The sequence below is a fragment of the Gigantopelta aegis genome, chromosome 12, assembly GCF_016097555.1.
Source record: "Gigantopelta aegis isolate Gae_Host chromosome 12, Gae_host_genome, whole genome shotgun sequence".
Lineage (NCBI taxonomy): Eukaryota > Metazoa > Mollusca > Gastropoda > Neomphalida > Peltospiridae > Gigantopelta > Gigantopelta aegis.
This window is the reverse complement of record NC_054710.1, coordinates 6,289,894-6,314,061: the sequence shown is the minus strand read 5'-3', so window position 1 is coordinate 6,314,061 and position 24,168 is coordinate 6,289,894. Positions and strand designations below refer to the sequence as shown.

At 38.9% G+C, this 24,168-nt stretch overlaps 1 long non-coding RNA gene across 2 annotated transcripts in view; it reads left to right on the top strand.

Moving 5' to 3' along the window:
• Positions 1-7,165: 7,165 nt before the first annotated feature.
• The window catches only part of LOC121386948, a 34,711-nt gene continuing 17,708 nt past the window's right edge, over positions 7,166-24,168 (top strand). The window contains exons 1-2 of one of the 2 annotated variants that reach the window (XR_005959740.1): positions 7,166-7,382; positions 10,915-11,022. This is a non-coding gene — a long non-coding RNA (uncharacterized LOC121386948). Of the gene's footprint in view, positions 7,383-7,420; positions 7,773-10,914; positions 11,023-24,168 lie in introns of those variants that run through there. The other variant, XR_005959741.1, reaches the window with a different exon arrangement.

Below are 24,168 nucleotides of genomic sequence, written 5' to 3'. Positions count from 1 at the left end.
GTGGGGATCCGCGTTTTGGTACGAACTTGAGGACATTTCTTAAAAAGAAAAAGATAACTCAGGAGAAATTGGCCAAGTCGAAAAACATCCGTTCGATCACGAACAAAAATATGTTCAATCCGTGGGCGTTCGCCATAGCAAACTGCTTCATTTATTGGAAATGCTGCTAGTTTCCGTAAATAATAGTAAATAACGGCGATCGTGCTTGATTTATTATATGTACACAACTTACGTGCAGCGTTAGTTGCAACCGGAGGCACTCTTATATTTACGTCCAACTTTACACGTAACTTACGTTTTCGTTGTTTCGTGAATAGCTCTTCAGTCGTAGATTTACGTTTACGTGTAAAACTAGGCTTACGATATTTTGTGAATACGGGTCCAGGCCCTTTCTAAGGGCCCTACGGGCAATCTAGGGAGACACCCTACAGCACCAAGAAGGTCATAATAAAGAGCTACTCTCGGAATACTAAACGCAAAACCTATTAGCTCTCCTCACTATTTCAATTAGAACGACCATCAAAATTGCGCCAAATTTCCTCCATGAAAATGCGCACCACTTTCTCTTTGGATATAATCCTACGGGACATTCAAAATTCCATAGCACCAATTACACCCCGCCTGTCACTAACTTTTGGACTGCTGGTGCTCCCTTGCACTTATCAGTGCAGGCGTCCCTTCTCACCGGGGTGGATGACAACTTAAACGTCGTCGCGGTGGATGACAACTAAACGTCGTCGTGGTGGAAGACAACTTCGCGGTGTAGGATACGAAACCGAACATGTTGTGTTTTGAACTGTTAAGAACTAAAAGGGACTAACTGACGTAGTGATATATGACGGATTTTCTTGGGGTTGTGTAATTTGTTTGTGATTAGCGTTAAAGTATATGGGTATTTTGGGATTTGAATGGAAGCGAATGAATGGAATAAATGTATGCTTGTGTGTTAGTTATAGGGTAAGTGGGGATTTTGTTTATTTAGTGTAATAAATTGTATTTTTTTTAAACTTCTTGTGTGTTGGTGGTCTTTTTAGTTATCAGTTCGTGACAAGAATTTAAAAAAAAAGTTACAAGCCAAAAATAAAAAGAATTGACTGCTTGGTCGAATATTTATATAATTTGGAGCATTTTAGAAGGACAGTCCAAAAATAAATAAGAGAAAGAAGAGAGGATTGGACTATTTAATAATATTAAAAAAAGAAAGTAATTTCGACATAAACTTTTGAACGAAGGTCTAAAAGTTTAAAGACCGATATGTCCACGTGAGTGGCCTCGTTAAGGCCGTTAGGGTGTACGGCTTGTAGGGACGAGATGGGTTGCATCCCGTCAAGAAAACCCCTAGATTGACAGTCAATAGACGTTGAAGGTGTAGTGCTGTGCTGAAATACAGATCTTGAGAAGCCGGATCCGTCTGAACGAGAGAGAGAATGAGACTAGGGTATAGTCGTCCAGTCGTCATAGGTTGGTATAGTGGTGCGGACGGGCCTGACTCCGGAGGATACGAGATGGTATCACAATAAAACAGGGTAAAGTCTAGAAAAGAGTAGATGGGGCCGACCCCGCTTCCTATTTCTTCTTAGAGTGGGGCGGTCAATCTTCCAGTGCTGCTAGGACAGGCTCGGACAACTGTGGCGTTCTGCAGAATGGCCGTCATCAGTCAAGAAAAAAGACGCAGACAGACGGAGAAATGACGTGGAGGCAAGGAATCTCGCTAAAAAAGAATCCAACCTGGTGGTGCAGACTGTCGAAACGAGAAGCGTTCCAGCGTTCAATCAGTTCCAATGGCCGCATACATCCCAGTAGAAAACTTCACTTCGTGATAAAAACAACAAAAATGAAGGATCCCCAAGTCGAGCAGCGAAAGCACGCGCAGTGTGCACAAACACGTCTTACCGCGATGAGCTCCAGACTGGGAATGCCCTGAGTTGAGATATTTTACAAATATATATATTAAAATGGTAGCCATTCTGAATTTCAAGATGGCTGCCAAGATCAGACAAAAATGTCTTTTTTTACAAAATAATCAACTGAGCACATAAATGTAAACTGAGACCAAAATTATTGTTTTGTGTTTAGTGGCAGTAAAGATGGAGAAAAAATATATTGAAATTGACGTCCATTTTGAATTTGAAGATGGTTGCTCTGATCAGATGAATAATAAAAAGATATCTTCGAATTCACTGACATAAAATGTTTTAATAGACCCAAAAATATGTTTCTATGTTAAATGGGAGTGGATATATATATATATATATATATATATATCTATATATATATATATATATATATATATATATATATATATATATATATATGGGATCCTTCACTTTTGTTGTTTTTATCAGCGAAGTGAAGTTTTCTACTGGGATGTATATGAAAATATATGAAAATGACACTCATTTTGAATTTCAAGATGGCTGACATGATAATGGTCAGAAAAAATGCTACCAATGGATTTCTGGTTCAGGTAGGTCATGGGAACATATGACCAAAACTTTATTAAATTGAGCAAAAAAAACAAAACAAAATGCAACCTTCAAAAATTGAACATAACTACCTGGACTATAGACCAGAGGAGGGAGAGAGATGTGGGTGGTGGGTGTGTGACGTGCGAGTGTATAGACCAGGAGCCCATTTCACTAAACATCGTAAACTAACGTTTATGTGTAAAACTTACACCCGTCGTACTTCTACGTCTGCGTGTACGCTTACTCCATTTCACAAAGCCGGTCGTAAAATAGTTCATCAAGATAAACGTCTCTGGCAGGATATTTATTATTGTGATGTTTATTGGTGTGCCGTAACGTTTATCCATTGGATCGAATTTTCCATTTGCAATCGGGTTTTAATAAAATCAGCCATGTGTGATTTATTTAAGAGCCTCAACACGTACAACAACATATTTTAATAAATTTTAGACTAAAGTATTAATTACAATACCTTTGGTAACCTTTCTAGGATTAGATGTTTAAAGATAGAGACCGCACCGGAAGACTGGTATCGCCACCCACTTCCGTTACACCATTGCCGTGTTCCAACAACGCGGTATAAAACATAAAAGTGACCGCGCATCAGAGGGCTACGTTCCTAACCTAGAAGAAGAAGAATTAGCAGGCGAAGAAGATGGAGACATGGACAACACGACATAACAACGGAAGTGGAGACATGGACAACACGACATAACAACGGAAGTGGAGACATGGACAACACGACATAACAACGGAAGTGGAGACATGGACAACACGACATAACAACGGAAGTGGAGACATGGACGACATACACGGAAGTGGAGACATGGACAACACGACAACGGAAGTGGAGACATGGACAACACGACATAACAACGGAAGTGGAGACATGGACAACACGACATAACAACGGAAGTGGAGACATGGACAACACGACATAACAACGGAAGTGGAGACATGGACAACACGACATAACAACGGAAGTGGAGACATGGAATACACGAGATAACAACGGAAGTGGAGACATGGACAACACGACATAACAACGGAAGTGGAGACATGGAATACACGAGATAACAACGGAAGTGGAGACATGGACAACACGACATAACAACGGAAGTGGAGACATGGACAACACGACATAACAACGGAAGTGGAGACATGGACAACACGACATAACAACGGAAGTGGAGACATGGACAACACGACATAACAACGGAAGTGGAGACATGGACAACACGACATAACAACGGAAGTGGAGACATGGAATAACACGATGGATAACAACGGAAGTGGAGACATGGACAACACGACATAACAACGGAAGTGGAGACATGACAACACGACATAACACGACATGGACAACAACATAACAACGGAAGTGGAGACATGGACACGGATAACACGGAAGTGGAGACATAACGACAACAACGGAAGTGGAGACATGGACAACACGACATAACAACGGAAGTGGAGACATGGACAACACGACATAACAACGGAAGTGGACAGACACGACATAACACGGAAGTGGAGACATGGAATACAGATAACAACGGAAGTGGAGACATAACACACGACATAACAACGGAAGTGGAGACATGGACAACACGACATAACAACGGAAGTGGAGACATGGACAACACGACATAACAACGGAAGTGGAGACATGGGACAACGGAAGTGGAGACATGGACATAACAACGGAAGTGGAGACATGGACAACACGACATAACAACGGAAGTGGAGACATAACACGAGACAACGGAAGTGGAGACATGGACAACACGACATAACAACGGAAGTGGAGACATGGACAACACGACATAACAACGGAAGTGGAGACATGGACAACACGACATAACAACGGAAGTGGAGACATGGACAACACGACATAACAACGGAAGTGGAGACATGGACAACACGACATAACAACGGAAGTGGAGACATGGACAACACGAGATAACAACGGAAGTGGCAGCCCACACGACAGGAATTTATAAGAAAGGGGGTGAACCCACGTGTGTGTGTGTGGGGGGGGGGGCAACCCATACTGTGTATGTATTGATGTACGAATATCTATATATTGTATGTATGTCGAGGTTGACTGTTACATAGATATTAACGCACTGGCGCAGTGGATAATTAAATGCCTCAAAAATTGTCCCATGTCGTTGCTGGGACTCGAACCTGTGGCACCGAATCGCCCGCAAATTGCAAGACTAACCACGATGCGCTCTGAGCTACTGATGCATCCATGTACAGGAATAGAAGCTAGCACTCGCCCCCTCGCCCCAGGCGAGTGCCTCCCCCCAAGCGAGTGCCTCCCCCCAGGCGAGTGCCTCCCCCCACTGTTTGTCACCTTCCTACGCCACTGTATTTTATCAAAATAAATTGCAATGACAGATTGACAGTAAAAAAATATCGCAGTTTCGTCTGGACTCGATAAATCCGGATATTTACTGCAAACACAACCAGAACCTGGGATTGGTAGGGGGCTAGTGATTTTTCCTGGAGACTAGTAACTTTCCTCAGCTACTAGTCCCCCGGGTCAGTGAAAGTATTGCCTAATTTCTACCACTGATGTATGTGTGTGTGTGTGTGTGTGTGTGTCTCTCTCTCTCTCTCTCTCTCTCTCTCTCTCTCTCTCTCTCTCTCTCTCTCTCTCTCTCTCTCTCTCTCTCTCTCTCTCTCTCTCTCTGTGTGTGTGTGTGTGTGTGTGTGTGTATGAAGGGACGTAGCCCGAGTACTCTGACTGTAAGAGAGCTAGACGGACATTTAGACATAAATACGCTCTCATTACAGTCAGAGACCAAGCTATGTAATCTTTTGGCAATCGCTGACCACCAAAACGTAGTCAAAGATATCCGCTCTAATACCACAATAATCCTATGTTTGACGTCAAATACATTGACGGTAAGGTCTCACTACACAGATCACTTCCGGGTGAGAGTTCATTTATCACGGTATAGTTCCTAATTGTGACACGTTATGGTTCACATATTCACTTCTAGGAAATGGTGAAGAATTAAAACAATATGTATGTTTAATGGTAAGCCTTCTGGCTATATTTTGCCCATGTTATTTTGTAATATTGTGCATCGACCTTTTGGGACATGGGTATATAGCGCAAGAGAAAGCCGGAGTGAATCGGTTAATAAACCACCTGTTCGGACCGGTACTACAGCCAGATGCGGTCATATAGCAAAAAACTGAGACGGAAATGTTCTCAATTTTGGAGTGAAAATAAATGCTTATATAATGTATGTTCGCAATGGTGTATGTTGTTAGTGCCAACGAGAAACCGTTCTATTGGCAATCTTCGTTTGAAGTTGGGCAATTTAACATGGGTTTCAATGGCAGATGACATCTTTGTAGTGAGACCTAACACACCAAAACGGAAAACAATGTGTTGAAAAGTTCAATAACAATTTTAGAGTTATTCCCCTTTTACTATCGACTAAGATATGTAATTTCCGCAACTGAACGTTCGACTGAATTCGTACAAGTAGTCGGTTCGATGATCTTCAAACTTGGAAATAGCGTCCAATACGCTTTACAGCTTATATAAAAATAAAATATACACGCCTTGTGTATGCAATAAAAATGTTTAATCCTTGCAAACATGGCATATGAGGTGGGCAACAGTTTAAAATTGTCATATTCAAATAATATTAGACGTTAACGCGGTGGACTCCGGAATCTGCTCTTTGCAAATAAAGGGGGCGTAAAGCTGTATTCTATAAACTGTATTCTTATAAACATTGCAATATATTTTTGTTTGTACCACGCTTTGGTGTCGGCCCCTTTGATTTTACCCGTGGTATATACCATAGTTAGATCACGGGCGTGTCTGACCTAAATTTTAGCGATTGCTGAATGGCTGAAGAAAGTTACGCCTACAGGGGCCGTATGCATGAGGGGCGGATAAGTCCACTATCCGGGAATAGTTCCTATCCGCCGGATAAGTGGGGAAATTTGGTATGCATGACGGCAGGATAGAGCTCCCCGAATAGCCTAAACGCGAATAACGCTATTCGCTACATTTTCTCCGTATAAAGGCCTATCCGCCGAATAAGTCTGAAAGGAAAATGGCCGCGCTGGTGTGTTGCGATTCAGAAACAGGCAAATATGTCGACAAAACTGGTTATTTCTTGATCGAACAAAGCAATTTGACACATTTTATAATGTGAAAAAACATGAAGAATTTAAATTTGAACAACAAGATATTCTGAAGATCGCAGATGAAATATCAGGAAACATCGAAGTGTCCAGTCGGTTGGGCGTGTTAACATCGCTGTCAAAAATCTACAAAGGTACAAGTTTGCAACACTTTCAATATGTCTATGGTAACTGATCGGTGAGGAACTTGTTTTTATGTAATAATTATTACATATTAAATTCAGTCTGTTTGTATTTTCCACATCGCCATGCAATGTCTTCAATCTTTTAATGTAACCTATCGAAAACCGTCTCCCATCAAAAACCCTCCCATTGGCATTGTACTTCCTATTTCTTTTTAACTTCAAACAACGTAAGCACGAATTTTGATTACGTCATACATGTATGTTGTTCACGAAAATACGTCGACAACTTATCCAAAAATGGGAAGGTTATTTGGGGAACATACAAAAATGGAAATATAGAAATTAATCTGTATGTCTTTATTGGGGTGGGTATGCCTGGGAACATAAACAACGGCTTGTCGAACAACTAGCCTAAGGTAAGCAAATAAAGTTTTAGATTTTCACTAAATTGTCTTGCCATTTCGTGGTACTCACCAATTCGGGGTATTTCCCAAAAACGTCATATCTCGCGACAGTTCATGTGTACTGCGCCACCTAGCGAACGTTTCTGAAGAGAAAGCGTCCCTGGATACCGGAGAACAAAATGTTCAAGATTGCATCAATTAATGTAAGTATTATTAAACTACATTGTCAAACAAGCAAGCAGGAAGAATAAACATACATGTATCTTCGAGCAGCTGTGAAGAAACCAGACCTGTAAATATGTTACATTTACGTTGGACGTTTGTGTGTTTGGATACATGTTAAATATAAGTTATATTATAACAATGACTAACATATTTTGTGCTTCGATTCTTTACGGAAATTCCCACTTTACGTTCGCGACAAGAGAAACTGGTTGCCATCACAGACCTGCCATAGATTGACTGAATGACGTATACCCCGAATTGATAGGTACGTCATTATGCAGACGGGTTTTCCAGAGGCCTCGACGGTGATCTTGTGTCGGCAATTTCCATCGGGGATGAATTTATTTTATGTAGCAAAGCATAGTAGGGTAAGTGAATTTTAACTTAGTGAAAAAATATTAGTTGTATGTTTGCTTTGTTTATAATAGTAACCAATTCTTCGCTAATGCCACGAAAACTCGGTACGCGTGGGTAATATTAAACCACCGGATGTAGCGACCGCAGCCGCCGCTAGGGGCGCAGCTGCGCCCATATTCCGAAATGTCACGAGTTTGGTTCACAATTGGTAGTGTTGTTCAAGGCCAGAATACGCTTATTTTGATGACGATTTTGCACGTTTTTTTTGTTGTTATGACAAGTACACACCTTCCGATTGATGTATATCCTGTTTCCGAAGTTGAACGACTACAAAAAGAATTTTTTTGAGGCAAGTGAAACTTTGAATACGTCTTATTTTGCCCCAAAAAGGGCGATTTCACTGAGATATTGATAGATATATATAGTAATATAATAAAACAGCATAAAAAGAATTTTTTGGTAATTAAAAAAAAGCAGCAATTTAGTTTAATTCGACATCGAAACTATTTCAAGGGAGGTAACTCTGACCCACTGACCCGCAAAAGCGAAATTATAGAACTTCACAGCAGGGACACATTTTGATAAAATTAAACGTATTTGATGCTTTGTCATTATTTATCCACCCATTATTAACTTTTTGGGTAGAATATATATCATACTGAAGCGTTATTTTTAGAAGACAATGCATATTTAATTCAAAATAACTTAAAATAACATGGGCGGATCCAGGAAATATTTTTAAGGGGGGACCAAAAAAGAAGGGCACATTGACTCGTCAAAAGGGCACCTTACTACAAGTTTTGATATTTACAATTAATATGAATTCCTACAGTTCTACGTCATAATATACTAGCAATAATGAAGTAAATTGGCGTCACTCGCGTTAGAACCTCAATGGGGCCCCATTGAGACTCAATAACACAGACACATATCTGCAAGCTTGCGCATGTACACGAAAATCTTGATTTCATTTATCTACAATTCTACAAACAAAAAGGGCACTTGGACATTTTGAGGGCACTTGAACAATTTTTTGGGGGGATGCGTCCCCCTGGTCCCCCCCCCCCCTTGGATCCGCCCATGAATAATGTTTTGCTTATCATGATGACTCAGCAGTTTCTGATAGCTGAAGTTGATTTTAAAAAACATTTTGATAATGCATAACTATTCAAATATAGACGTAAATCTATTTTTAGGTTAATCATTTGAATGAGTTTAGCATATGACTGGATCAGTTTTATACAAAAGAATAGTATTAATGCAATGGAAATAAATTAAACAGAATTTGTACTTTTTAAGTCTGTTATATTTGTAAATACCTTTTTGAAAGAAAATGTTTCAGGTACCATAACTTCTCACATTGTGACACAAACTTAAATTTTTTGGTAACCAAGTAACATTAAATTCTAAGTATAATTATACTTTTTCATCACTTCATCAATGAATATTACTGTTAAAAATGGTAAAGAATTAATTATTTGTAAAAGATACTAAAAGTAAAGTGAAAATAACTACATACAGAAAAAACATTAAAATTTTGAAAATGTGTTTCATCTGATGTAATGAATATTTCTGTTTACAAATATTATGTCAAACTAATTACAATATTTGAAACAAAAAGATAAATAACCATGGTCATAATGGGTATTTTTCTTTATTCAGGAAATGTGTAGTCTCTGTGCGTCTATGGAGAAACCTGAAATGAAAACGGAGTGGGAGAGTACACGTGGTTATGAGACAACTTTCAGTAGATTCAATTATACTTCAAGCTTGATGCTGTTATGTTTTCTGTTTCCAACTGTGACAGAACCTAGAACAGAAATGAAGTGTGTGACAATAATTCATAGACAAATTTAGACTAATACTCTTTCATGGATGCTAAATTTGGTAGATCTAGCCATAAATGTTTTATTATAATTCAAAGTGGTATATAGTTATATTTATAATAATTCATTGTTTGAATTTGTTTTTATAAAGCACTTTATTGAACTAAAATAATCATAGCTGCATTTAGTAAATTATTTAGCACACGTGTGACTGCTGTCTCATGCCTTAAGTGTTTCAGCTGCTAAAATATGTTTTGGGGATATTTTTTCTGGATAGAAATTTACCTTTCTGATATTGTACGAGTGTTTGGACATTCCTTTCAAAGGTGAAATATGGCTACTTATATTGCTTTGTTTCTAATAATGATATTGAAGGTGTAAAGTATGTAAATATTTTTGTAAGAAATTGATTAAACATATTGGCCAATCATTGGCATTCGTCGTGTGATAAGTTTTTACTGGTTTGAGTTAAAAGACTGGTACATATGATAAGTTTTATTGCATCTTTTATTGAAATCTTCAAGTATTCAATATTATTATGAGTTTATGAAAAAAAAAAATATTTTGAAACAAGAAGCTTATTTTTTATGTAACGTGTATCCACTTTCCATCTGCGATCTAAACCTTTATGTTTTCCTTTTTATTATTGGTCTGGATGTACATTATTGTATAAGCGTAAATAAATGTGAACTGAAAATGTTATTCTGATGTAACATTTGCATCAATTATTATGTCATTAAATTACGTATTCCAAGATTTCTGTTTTTTTTGGTCATTTTGGAGCGGTTTCGAACCTACCCCAAGAATACATATGTTATCAGAAATAATAGTAATCCTTTATATTTTCACTTGAAATTTTCAGAGATGCAACATTGATAACTGCTTGTAACATGTATAAGCTTACAACAGAAATTTCTCTGTTATTTTTTGGTTTACAAAAGTGAACGTAAATGACAATTAAAATCGTCATGTCGGCCATGTTTGGTCACAGAAGTACAAGGCTACTACGACTTTATTTTGCTTCATTTGGATAATATAGTGATGTTTTTTCAATAAGAGCAACATATTTAATGAAACTATGACCATAAAGAAAGAAAACAAATTAATTTTTTTTTTGGTCTGCGGTACCTACCGGATGATTGAAATGGCCATGCACAGTACTGTAGTGTAGGCTACCCTTTTAGTGGAACATAGTTTTCGTAACTGAAACAAGTAGTTTAATTTTATTTTTATTGAAAACACGTGCAAGATATATAATAATTATATAAGCTACTTTCATTGATTTGTTGACTCACTTATTTATGTATGTGTTCATTTTATGTTATAGACATGCATCAGTCAACAATTTGGTGAGATGGACTGACAACACTCTTCAGCAGGTGCCAAACCACAAAACGAATATGGATGTATCAAATGTCATTCTGTCAATGTGCAGGTACTGCAGACAGTGTGTGTGTGTGTGTGTGTGTGTGTTTGTGTGTGTAAAATATGTGTGTGTATATAGATAGCAGAGAGAGAGAGAGAGAGAGAGAGAGAGAGAGAGAGAGAGAGAGAGAGAGAGAGAGAGAGAGAGAGAGAGAGAGAGAGAGACCGAGACCGACCAGGGGCGTAGGCTGGGGCGGGAGGAATTCGGGGGCTTCGGACGAATATAAATATGGAGTTTCGGGTGGTGCAAAAATAAAATAGAAAAAGGTCCACTTGGTTCATATTCGAAACCACCACTCCACCACATTCTAAGATTCATAAAGTTATTACAGTTTGTGTAATGCTGCATAACTGTGCTAAAAGCCTCCATCTGATTCAGAGAAATACAATGACAGTGATCCAGGTTTTGTTTTGTTACAATATAACTTTGGTATGAAAGAGATTTCAACCCAAGTGGTTCATGATGTTGATAGCAGAGCTGTTATGTACTAATATACATTTACTCTTAAAGACAGCTGTAGATGACAAAGTAATAAGTAAATGTGAACTTTCTGTTTTACCTGCTCTGTTGACACAAAATGATATTCATATTTTACATTTTTCATACATCTTTATTTTGAATTTTAAAATTAAATCAATACGCAACAGGAAAATAACGTTACAGTTAGATGATTATAATTGAGAAGTACAATGCAAAACAATTAATAAAATAACGACAAATTAACAAAATAAATATGAAAAATACATGAAATTGTTTTAAAATCTGATAAAGAATAAAAAATAATTTTGAGTAATAATTTTGTTCATGTACAATATTGAGTAAGTATTTAATTACATGTTCCCTCTGACATGTCATCCAATTTAATTAACAATTTAAGATGGGTTTATCTTAAGTTATCTACACTTGGTTTATTTTTTTCTACACTATACTTGCTTCACTCTTTGCAATTTGTAAGGTGAAATAAATTATAAATATTTCTTTGAATTGTTGTTGTTGTGTATTACAGTGTATGCCCTGTTTGGCAATATGTACCGATTGAAAGAAATAAGGGATCACCCCCAACACTTACAGGAGATAGTGACTGCAACAAAAACTCTCATCTATTATGTTAGGAAGTTAACTGTGTTACTGTCACTCAGTCTCACATTACTGTCACCCAGTCTTACATTCCTGTTATTCAGTGACTCCCACATTACATCTTCGTACTTTAAACAGACATTAGGACGATAATAGTATTCAATACTAAGTGTTCCCTTATTTTCTTTCTCTGTATATTTTGTATATCATGTACAAAACGTCATTTATTTTTATGGTATTTTAAGTTTCAACATGGAATAGAGTATATATACGTGTAACATGGAATTAAGTCCCTATGTATTAAAAGTGTAAAAAAACAACAAGCAATAGTTAACATTACTAGTTATTTAAGATACAGTTGGTTTGACGGATTAATGTTATTGCACTCGGTATAGTAATGGAAATCAAATCTTTGTAGAGCTTATTGAAAGCAATGACAAATTAATGAAAAACTGAAATTACAAGTTCCATTCTCGTGGTGTCCATAATTGAGCATTTAATAAATGTTCAGTCCATTTCGTATACTGAACTAAAAGAAGACTCTTGTTGCGGTGGTGGTAGGGTTGAGGGTGTGGGTAGGTGTGGGGCTCATAATCCACATGAAAAAAACCCAGTTCTTTATTTGTATAAATTCCGACAAAAAGTACATTATTGCCGTCAAAGAAAGAAATGTTTTATTTAACAACGCACTCAACACATTTTATTTATGGTTATATGGCGTCAGACATATGGTTAAGGACCACACAGATTTTGAAAGGAAACCCGCTGTCGCCACTACATGGGCTACTCTTCCGATTAGCAGCAAGGGATTTTTTATTTGCGCTTCCCACAGGCAGGATAGCACAAACCATGGCCTTTGTTGAACCAGTTATGAATCACTGGTCGGTGCAAGTGGTTTACACCTACCAATTGAGCCTTGCGGAGCACTCACTCAGGGTTTGGAGTCGGTATCTGGATTAAAAATCCCATGCCTCGACTGGGATCCGAACCCAGTACCTACCAGCCTGTAGACCCACGCTATATATTTTTTTTCTTCTTATAACTATGTATTTAATTTTATTTATTTTCATTATTATTTTTGTATTAGGCCTATTATTTTTTAATTTAATTTAATTTTATTTTATTTCATACATTTATACATTTATTTATATATTTTATTTATTTATAAATATTAAACGAAACACTGTTCTTTTTGTTTACAAAAGTACATTGTAAGCGCAACGTTCGGTTCCTGAATGCCATGCGCGGCGAGGAGTTCCCCCAATCTAAAAATAACGCCGCCGGATAGCTATTCGCGACGTCATTTACGTTTATGCATACCAAAAAGCGAATAAATTTAAACGCTATTAGCAATCCGCGTTTAGCCGCTATCCGCGTTTAGTTTTATCCGCGCCTCATGCATACGGCCCCAGGTCACGTATAGTTCAGCAGGAAGTAAATTAGAACATTGTTTTAAAAAGTAACACTTTCACTAACATTACTAATAAAGCTACAATATAAATCTGTAATGGGGACGTCGTACAAGCTAGTTGCATTATCCTTTTCCCGAGAGATTTGTCTAGATAGACCACGGTTATTGCGGCCGTTGAGTGACGGGTGTGATAGATCTCGGGCTACGCTCTCGATCATTACACCCGTCACTCAACGGCCGCAAAAACCGTGGTCTAACTAGACAAATCTCTCGGAAAAGGATGATGTAACTATAACTTAGCTATCATAACCGTGTAGCAGAACATACTTTATGTTTTTCAGTAGGCCTACTTTGCAAATATAAATCTACGTTCGTGTAAAATGAACGAGTATGGTGAAAATAGATTTCATTAGCGCTACGTCATAATCGTGACAAGTTAGATTTTATTAGCCCTACGCCATAATCTTGATGGTGCCCTTTAAGCATACATGAATATATTACTTTTTTCTGCTTTATTAATAGTTTTTAACAAATAAATTATGCTCAATAAATTAAAAATACAAGGCTGCAATGGATGTACACCCCGTACCCTTCTGTTGTTTACCAATCATGCACCATTTAAAAACATTTGCAGAGTAACAGAGTTCATGTTTACTTTGAGCCCAGCCACGGCTATTTGCGAGAGACTTTTTCTCAGCTATGAACAGGGTGAAAACATCCCAGAGAAGTGTTTTAGGGCAGAGAATGTTAAATAATATACTCACAATAATGACACATGGGCCAAAATCCCTAAATATTTTTCACAATGGTTCACAAGTGGAAAGGGTTCTCGCTACATCCACGGCTACTAAGACATACATCGACACAATACTTATATTGAGATGAACAAGTGGACACTACCAAACAAATAACAAAATTTAAATCAAGAAATGGGCACTATTTAAAAAATAAAGTTAAAATCAACAAATAGGCTAGAGAAGACAGTGGATACTACTGGACAGGCATATAAATTTAGTACTACCTGAGTAAGTGTTGTAACCTAATGGTAAAATCCGTTATTTGTGCAATGAAGCCAATTACTTTTAATATTATTACATTATTAAACACTATTAAATTAAATAGGAGTAACACAATTGGTTACCGTAAGAAGTATGGGCAAGTGGAAAACTATATGGGGCAAGTGAATATCTGATTGGCACTTGCCCTGTGGCAAGTAATTTTTTAAAACTTTTTGAATCCCTGCATTTGAACCCCTGAATTTATAAAATTTAATACAGTAAAAACAGAAAAAAGATTTGATTGGAGAGCATGGACCCTGTGTCTCTCTCCCGCTACGCCACTGGTGGACACCACGGGAGAGACGAAAGGTCAGCTTCAGATCAGTGGTGATCTTTACTTGGACATCTTCTCCACGAACCCGGAATGCATCCATTGCTGATGGCAAAACGATAGACATCCTTACCGAGTTCTTCTGCCAGTGACTTTAATGTCAAGTAATGTTTGATTCAAGACGCCGTGCGACGTTAGAGCAACTGGGACTCCGTTTTAGGTTAAGAGAAAGACAGACTGTGCCTTAGTGCAAGAACTCTGAAATTCTGTGCTGTACTGGATGGAGGACATCGTAATGTTAGAACAAGGATTCCGTGGGATGGTAGATCAAGAGCTCTGTGTGAACTCTGTGTTGTTAGATCAAGAGCTCTGTGTTGTTAGATCAAGAACTCTGTGTTGTTAGATCAAGAGCTCCGTGTTGTTAGATCAAGAACTCTGTGTGAACTCTGTGTTGTTAGATCAAGAACTCTGTGTGAACTCTGTGTTGTTAGATCAAGAACTCTGTGTTGTTAGATCAAGAGCTCTGTGTTGTTAGATCAAGAACTATGTGTGAACTCTGTGTTGTTAGATCAAGAACTCTGTGTGAACTCTGTGTTGTTAGATCAAGAACTCTGTGTTGTTAGATCAAGAGCTCTGTGTTGTTAGATCAAGAACTATGTGTCAACTCTGTGTTGTTAGATAAGAACTCTGTGTTGTTAGATCAAGAGCTCTGTGTTGTTAGATCGTGAACTCTGTGTGAACTCTGTGTTGTTAGATCAAGAACTATGTGTGAACTCTGTGTTGTTAGATCAAGAACTCTGTGTTGTTAGATCAAGAACTATGTGTGAACTCTGTGTTGTTAGATCAAGAACTATGTGTGAACTCTGTGTTGTTAGATCAAGAACTATGTGTGAACTCTGTGTTGTTAAATAAGAACTCTGTGTTGTTAGATCAAGAACTATGTGTGAACTCTGTGTTGTTAGATCAAGAACTCTGTGTGAACTCTGTGTTGTTAGATCAAGAACTCTGTGTGAACTCTGTGTTGTTAGATCAAGAACTCTGTGTGAACTCTGTGTTGTTAGATCAAGAACTATGTGTGAACTCTGTGTTGTTAGATCAAGAACTCTGTGTGAACTCTGTGTTGTTAGATCAAGACTCTTCGTGCGTCAGTAAAGCGTGAATTCTTTAACTTTTGAAGAAGGACCGTAGACATAGTTCAAGAACCTTATGAAGTTAAAAGCAAGAAGGATCCCATGCGATACCGGAGCAAGAATTTTGTGACATTCAAGCAAGAATGCTGGTTACCGCAAGACTGGATTTAGGACTCCGTGTGCAAGCAAGTAAAAAGAGGATGAAAAACTTGTATGACGTGTCTGTATAGCAATTGCTTTATACATGAACAGTCAGTTAACTAAGATGAAAATGATTACCCGCACCTTGTGGCTGCGTTTTGCTAGCTACACGTTGAGGACAACGTGATGTGTATTTGTAATTCCATGAATGAAGAATCAAAAGACATCAGTGGAAGCAGGTGATAATTGACAATGACGTCATGTTGGGTCATAGGGTTTTAAGTGCACATTCAGAACAAGTTGTTGTAGCGCCGTCTCCTCCGTCTAGGACAGGAAAAGGGTTGGTGGAATAGAAGACAGACCGCACTGACAAGTGCAAGGGATCACCAGCACCCCGACCCTTAATCGGTAGAGGGCGGGGGAATTGACGACAGTTGTAACACTTTTAAAACAACAGCTTCCTGTTGTGAAACACACAAATATATAGGCTCGGTTGTGGGATTGTTGTGTTTTGTTTTAAATGATGGTAATGTTAAATACACTACCTAGTGAATGCTCCCTGAGCAACCATATAGATATTATTTATCTTACAACCAGTCGTTTTAGGAGCGAAAGCGAGTTAAATTTACGTTATTTTTAAAGATATGTAAGAAATAGAATAATACATTCGTGACCGATAGAATTGCCAAATGTTTGACATCCAATAGCCGATGATTTATAAATGAATGTACTCTAGTGGTGTCGTTAAACAAAACAAATTTGAACTTTAACTGATTGGGTATTTTTTTCCCTTGACAACCAATGCCCTACAACTGGTAGCCTATATCAAAAGCAAAAGCCATGGTATATATTGTCCTGTCTGTAAATGCATATAAAAGATGTCTTGCAGCTAATTCGGGGTGGGGGGGGGGGGGGGGGGGGGGTAGGGGGGCATGTAGAGGGCTTCATAGGCGTACGGGCTCTCATTGTTGTAGGTGCAGGCTGGCTTTTGCCCGAATTAAAGGGACATTCCTGAGTTTGCTGCAATGTTTAAGATGTTATGGACTAACAGAGACTTTTTGTCGACTGTAATTACATACCAAATATATTTTTCTTCATAAAATATTAGTGGCTGTATATTAAACGTGTTTCTCATCGTTTTAATATTTGTACAAAGTTAAATTTCATTTTATTTCCTAAAACGTATTTTTTCGTACGTACGAAATTATTTGAAGACAAAATCCTGTTTGGGCTTCTTACAAATATTAAGACGACCAGAAACACATTGAATATACAGACACTGATATTCTAAACAAGAAAATATATTTAATATGCAAGTTTAATCGTAGACATATTTTATTAGTCGGAAACATCTTACAATGCAGCAAACTCGGGAATGTCCCTTTAAACGAAAATGGCCGAATCTGGATAACAGCATTTATTCGTATTAGTTTCCTCCCTCAATATATGTGTGGTCCTTAACCATATGTCCGACGCCATATAAGCGTAAATAAAATGTGTTGATTGCGTCGTTGAATAAAACATTTCCTTATTCTTGTTAGCATTACTACCAAACAGCTATATAGGGTTGCTAACGAATCGCTACGTATTTTTATATGGGTTACAACTAATTTTGCGGGTAGAATGATGAAAATACACGGTAAAAAGGTCTCAAGTTAGCATATTTTGCCCGAATATCTTTATAATGTTTGCTCGAATTTGAAGTTTTGTTCCAGTACTAGGGGGGGGGGGGGGGGGGGGGGGGGGGGGAGGCATTCGGGGGACCGCCCGTTGTCTCGTTCGCTTATGGCGGGTTTCCTCTGAAGGCTATAAGGTAGATTTACCAAATGTTTGACACCCAGTAGCCGATGATGAATTCATCAATGTGTCATTAATGATGTCATTAATGATAATGTGTCAGTAGTTTTGGAAAATTCAATTAATTAAAAAAAAAAAAAAAATTAACAAATAATAAAATGTAACGAAGGCCGTGCCATATACTATCCTGTCTGTGGGATATCGTTAATTTTTTTTTTAATAAAAAATAATAATAATAAAAAATAAAATAAATAATAATAATAATAATTTAAATAATAATAAAATCATTTATGTAACGAAATCCGTGGTATATCAGTGTTCGAGATTAAACATTTTGGGCAGTATCCCAGTTGGATACTAACATTTCAAAATCTGGTATTCCACCTGAGAATTTAGTATTTAATGGTATCCCGGTGGGATACTGGGTTCTTGAAGTCTGGTATCCAAAATTAAATTCTGGTATCTCCGGGATATCGGGATACTGTTAATCTCGAACACTGTATATACAACATTCTGTCTGTGGGATATTAAAAAAATAATAATGAAAAATAATAATAATAAAAAATAAAATAAAATAAATAATAATAATTTAAAAAATAATAAAATCCTTTATGTAATGAAATCCGTGGTATATCAGTGTTCGAGATTAAATTTTTTGGGCAGTATCCCAGTTGGATACTAACATTTCAAAATCTGGTATTCCACCTGAGAATTTAGTATTATATGGTATCCCGGTGGGATACTGGGTTCTTGAAGTCTGGTGTCCCAAATTAAATTCTGGTATCCCCGGGATATCGGGATAGTGTTAATCTCGAACACTGTATATACACCATTCTGTCTGTGGAATGCTTCACATATTATCATTTCATTTCAACTTATTTTCCTACTTATATTCAATTAAGGTTTAAGTACGCTGTCCTGGGCACACACCTCAACTGTCTGTCCAGGACAGCGGGTTAATTGTTAGTAGTTAGTGGTTAGTGAGAAAGAAGAGGGTGTAATGGTCATACATTTACCCATTGCGTCGTTAAAACTCGCTCTGGATGGGAGCCGGTACCGGGCTGCGAACCCAGTACCTGCCAAGCCTTGTGTCCGATGGCTTAACCACGACACCACCGAGGCCGGTCGCATCACATAAAAGATTCCTTGCTGCTAATCAGAAAAAGGCCTCGTAAGTTGTCGAATTTGTGCCCGATTTCTTTTGTTCTTTGTACAATAGAATATGTTTTCAATCGATCGGAAAGAGTACTTAGCCATTGTTTAACGTCGTAGGGTTTCATTTATCTGTGGGATCTTTAAGAGGCCGTTCAAATATAACGTAACGCCATTTTTGTCAAAATTAGACAAAATTAGTGATTAGTGAGAGAGAAGGCGGTGTAGTGGACTATGTGTTCAGTCGTTAACATCGATGTGGGTGGTAGCCGGTTCCAGGATGCGAACTCAGTACCACCACCACCACCGATGCTTGATTTTGATAAGAGTCAGGTTCTTTATCATCTGTATACATTAACCGTTGATAAAATAAAATAATATGATCAGGTATAAAACTTAAACACATTATATTGTTCATAAACCTTTATTACAACTGAAAACAAACAACACTGTTCCATTCACAGGCCACCAAAGAATAACAACGACCGTTGAATAATAGAACTCCTCTTGTATAACGTAAACATATCTAGTTACACATCTAGATAGAGAATATAACGTGACGTAACAACTCTAGGCTATTAAAAAACAACAACAACAAAATCACCAACACAAAAACTCAATACCCAAACAAACAAACGAAAGATAAAACCCACCAAAAAACCCCTGAAACACAGAGCCATAACAAAAAGGTACAGGAGAGAGAGAGAGAGAGAGAGAGAGAGAGAGAGAGAGAGAGAGAGAGAGAGAGAGAGAGAGAGAGAGAGAGAGAGAGAGAGACACAGAGAGAGACAGAGACATAGTGAGGGACAGAGAGACGGGATCGAGTGGGGGTGGGGGAGTAAGGCGGGAAGGAATGACAAAGAACGACCAATTGGTCATTCAAGAAGATTTTGTTTTAAAGACATTCAATTCAAGGATACTTCATAGCCTGTACTGGCGTCCACAATTTCGCCAATCAGTATAATTCCCCTTTCCAATGTTTGGACCTTGGTCTTTACACTGACAGCGTTCCGGCGAAATCTGGCAGCGAAAGGTCAACTGCAGATCAGTGGTGACCTTTACATGGACATCTTCCCCACGAACCCGGAAAGCATCCATTGCTGATGGCAAAACGATAGACATCCTTACCGAGTTCTTCTGCCAGTGACTTTAATGTCAAGTAATGTTTGATCCACGTTAGAGCAACTGGGACTCCGTTTTATGTTAAGAGAAAGATTCTGTGTCTTGTTAGATCAAGAGGTCTGTGGTGCAAAGTCAGAAGAATTCCTTCCTTTATCAGACCGAGAATTGTGTGATGTTGTAGGAGCTAGACCTCTGATCGATGTTAGCTCAAGAAGCTTTCCGTTGTTGTGTCAAGAGGTCTGTGTTGTTAGATCAAGAATGCTGTGTTGTTACACCAAGAGCTCTGTGCTGTTAGATCAAGAACTCTGTGCTGTTAGATCAAGAACTCTGTGCTGTTAGATCAAGAACTCTGTGCTGTTAGATCAAGAACTCTGTGCTGTTAGATCAAGAACTCTGTGTTGTTAGATCAAGAATTCTGTGTTGTTACACCAAGAGCTCTGTGCTGTTAGATCAAGAACTCTGTGCTGTTAGATCAAGAACTCTGTGCTGTTAGATCAAGAACTCTGTGCTGTTAGATCAAGAACTCTGTGCTGTTAGATCAAGAACTCTGTGTTGTTAGATCAAGAATTCTGTGTTGTTACACCAAGAGCTCTGTGCTGTTAGATCAAGAACTCTGTGCTGTTAGATCAAGAACTCTGTGCTGTTAGATCAAGAACTCTGTGCTGTTAGATCAAGAACTCTGTGCTGTTAGACCAAGAGCTCTGTGCTGTTAGATCAAGAGGTCTATGCTGTTAGATCAAGAGCTCTGTGCTGTTAGATCAAGAACTCTGTGCTGTTAGATCAAGAGCTCTGTGCTGTTAGATCAAGAGGTCTATGCTGTTAGACCAAGAGCTCTGTGCTGTTAGATCAAGAACTCTGTGCTGTTAGATCAAGAGCTCTGTGCTGTTAGATCAAGAACTCTGTGCTGTTAGACCAAGAGCTCTGTGCTGTTAGATCAAGAACTCTGTGCTGTTAGACCAAGAGCTCTGTGCTGTTAGATCAAGAGGTCTATGCTGTTAGACCAAGAGCTCTGTGCTGTTAGATCAAGAGCTCTGTGCTGTTAGACCAAGAGCTCTGTGCTGTTAGATCAAGAGCTCTGTGCTGTTAGACCAAGAGCTCTGTGCTGTTAGACCAAGAGCTCTGTGCTGTTAGACCAAGAGCTCTGTGCTGTTAGACCAAGAGCTCTGTGCTGTTAGACCAAGAGCTCTGTGCTGTTAGATCAAGAGGTCTATGCTGTTAGACCAAGAGCTCTGTGCTGTTAGATCAAGAGGTCTATGCTGTTAGACCAAGAGCTCTGTGCTGTTAGATCAAGAGGTCTATGCTGTTAGACCAAGAGCTCTGTGCTGTTAGATCAAGAGCTCTGTGCTGTTAGACCAAGAGCTCTGTGCTGTTAGACCAAGAGCTCTGTGCTGTTAGATCAAGAGCTCTGTGCTGTTAGACCAAGAGCTCTGTGCTGTTAGATCAAGAACTCTGTGCTGTTAGACCAAGAGCTCTGTGCTGTTAGATCAAGAGGTCTATGCTGTTAGACCAAGAGCTCTGTGCTGTTAGATCAAGAACTCTGTGCTGTTAGACCAAGAGCTCTGTGCTGTTAGATCAAGAGGTCTGTGGTGCAAAGTCAGAAGAATTCCTTCCTTTATCAGACCGAGAATTGTGTGATGTTGTAGGAGCTAGACCTCTGATCGATGTTAGCTCAAGAAGCTTTCCGTTGTTGTGTCAAGAGCTCTGTGCTGTTAGATCAAGAACTCTGTGCTGTTAGATCAAGAACTCTGTGCTGTTAGATCAAGAATTCTGTGTTGTTACACCAAGAATTCTGTGCTGTTAGACCAAGAGCTCTGTGCTGTTAGATCAAGAACTCTGTGCTGTTAGATCAAGAACTCTGTGCTGTTAGACCAAGAGCTCTGTGCTGTTAGACCAAGAGCTCTGTGCTGTTAGACCAAGAACTCTGTGCTGTTAGATCAAGAACTCTGTGCTGTTAGATCAAGAACTCTGTGCTGTTAGATCAAGAACTCTGTGCTGTTAGACCAAGAGCTCTGTGCTGTTAGATCAAGAGGTCTGTGGTGCAAAGTCAGAAGAATTCCTTCCTTTATCAGACCGAGAATTGTGTGATGTTGTAGGAGCTAGACCTCTGATCGATGTTAGCTCAAGAAGCTTTCCGTTGTTGTGTCAAGAGCTCTGTGTTGTTAGATCAAGAATTCTGTGTTGTTACACCAAGAGCTCTGTGCTGTTAGATCAAGAACTCTGTGCTGTTAGATCAAGAACTCTGTGCTGTTAGATCAAGAATTCTGTGTTGTTACACCAAGAATTCTGTGCTGTTAGACCAAGAGCTCTGTGCTGTTAGATCAAGAACTCTGTGCTGTTAGATCAAGAACTCTGTGCTGTTAGACCAAGAGCTCTGTGCTGTTAGATCAAGAGGTCTATGCTGTTAGATCAAGAGCTCTGTGCTGTTAGATCAAGAACTCTGTGCTGTTAGATCAAGAACTCTGTGCTGTTAGACCAAGAGCTCTGTGCTGTTAGATCAAGAGGTCTATGCTGTTAGATCAAGAGCTCTGTGCTGTTAGATCAAGAACTCTGTGCTGTTAGATCAAGAGCTCTGTGCTGTTAGATCAAGAGGTCTATGCTGTTAGACCAAGAGCTCTGTGCTGTTAGATCAAGAACTCTGTGCTGTTAGATCAAGAGCTCTGTGCTGTTAGATCAAGAACTCTGTGCTGTTAGACCAAGAGCTCTGTGCTGTTAGATCAAGAACTCTGTGCTGTTAGACCAAGAGCTCTGTGCTGTTAGATCAAGAACTCTGTGCTGTTAGACCAAGAGCTCTGTGCTGTTAGATCAAGAGGTCTATGCTGTTAGACCAAGAGCTCTGTGCTGTTAGATCAAGAGCTCTGTGCTGTTAGACCAAGAGCTCTGTGCTGTTAGACCAAGAGCTCTGTGCTGTTAGATCAAGAGCTCTGTGCTGTTAGATCAAGAGCTCTGTGCTGTTAGACCAAGAGCTCTGTGCTGTTAGACCAAGAGCTCTGTGCTGTTAGATCAAGAACTCTGTGCTGTTAGACCAAGAGCTCTGTGCTGTTAGATCAAGAGGTCTATGCTGTTAGACCAAGAGCTCTGTGCTGTTAGACCAAGAACTCTGTGCTGTTAGACCAAGAGCTCTGTGCTGTTAGATCAAGAGGTCTATGCTGTTAGACCAAGAGCTCTGTGCTGTTAGATCAAGAGGTCTATGCTGTTAGACCAAGAGCTCTGTGCTGTTAGATCAAGAGCTCTGTGCTGTTAGACCAAGAGCTCTGTGCTGTTAGATCAAGAGGTATATGCTGTTAGACCAAGAGCTCTGTGCTGTTAGACCAAGAGCTCTGTGCTGTTAGATCAAGAGGTCTATGCTGTTAGATCAAGAGGTCTATGCTGTTAGATCAAGAACTCTGTGCTGTTAGATCAAGAACTCTGTGTTGTTAGATCAAGAACTCTGATGACTCTCCGTGCTGTAATGGAGCAGGGGTTCTTTGATATTCGCAGGATCTCTGAGAGTAGTATATTTTGTACGTAGCGGGGACAACAAAGGAAATACAATGGAGTCGCCTCCAATACAATGGATATGCACCTCCGGAACAATGGGTCCCCAATCCGCAACAATGGATGTGCACCTATTGTCTTTCCGGTTCAGTGGAGCGTATAATTGGTTTTTCCGGTTCAGTGGAGCGGATAATTGGGTTTTCCGGTTCAGTGGAGCGAATAATGGATTTTTGAACAAAAGAAGTGCACCTATTGTGCTGAGTGGATGACTGGCATTTTTTAAAAAAGGATGACTGACATTTTTTCAAATTTGGGTGGGAACGTCCGCGTTTTTTTTTGTTTGGTTCGATGGGGTCACTGTAAAAGTGCGTATTTGAAATAAAGTGGCTTTTTAAAAGGTAGCATTATGAGAGTTCTACATCAGGAGCCTTCTATTTTTAGAAATAGGGTCAAGGCAGTGCAAGTGTGGTGCAATATTCTATTGTTCTATAAATAATGTTTTTGTTGGGTGCGATGGGGTCA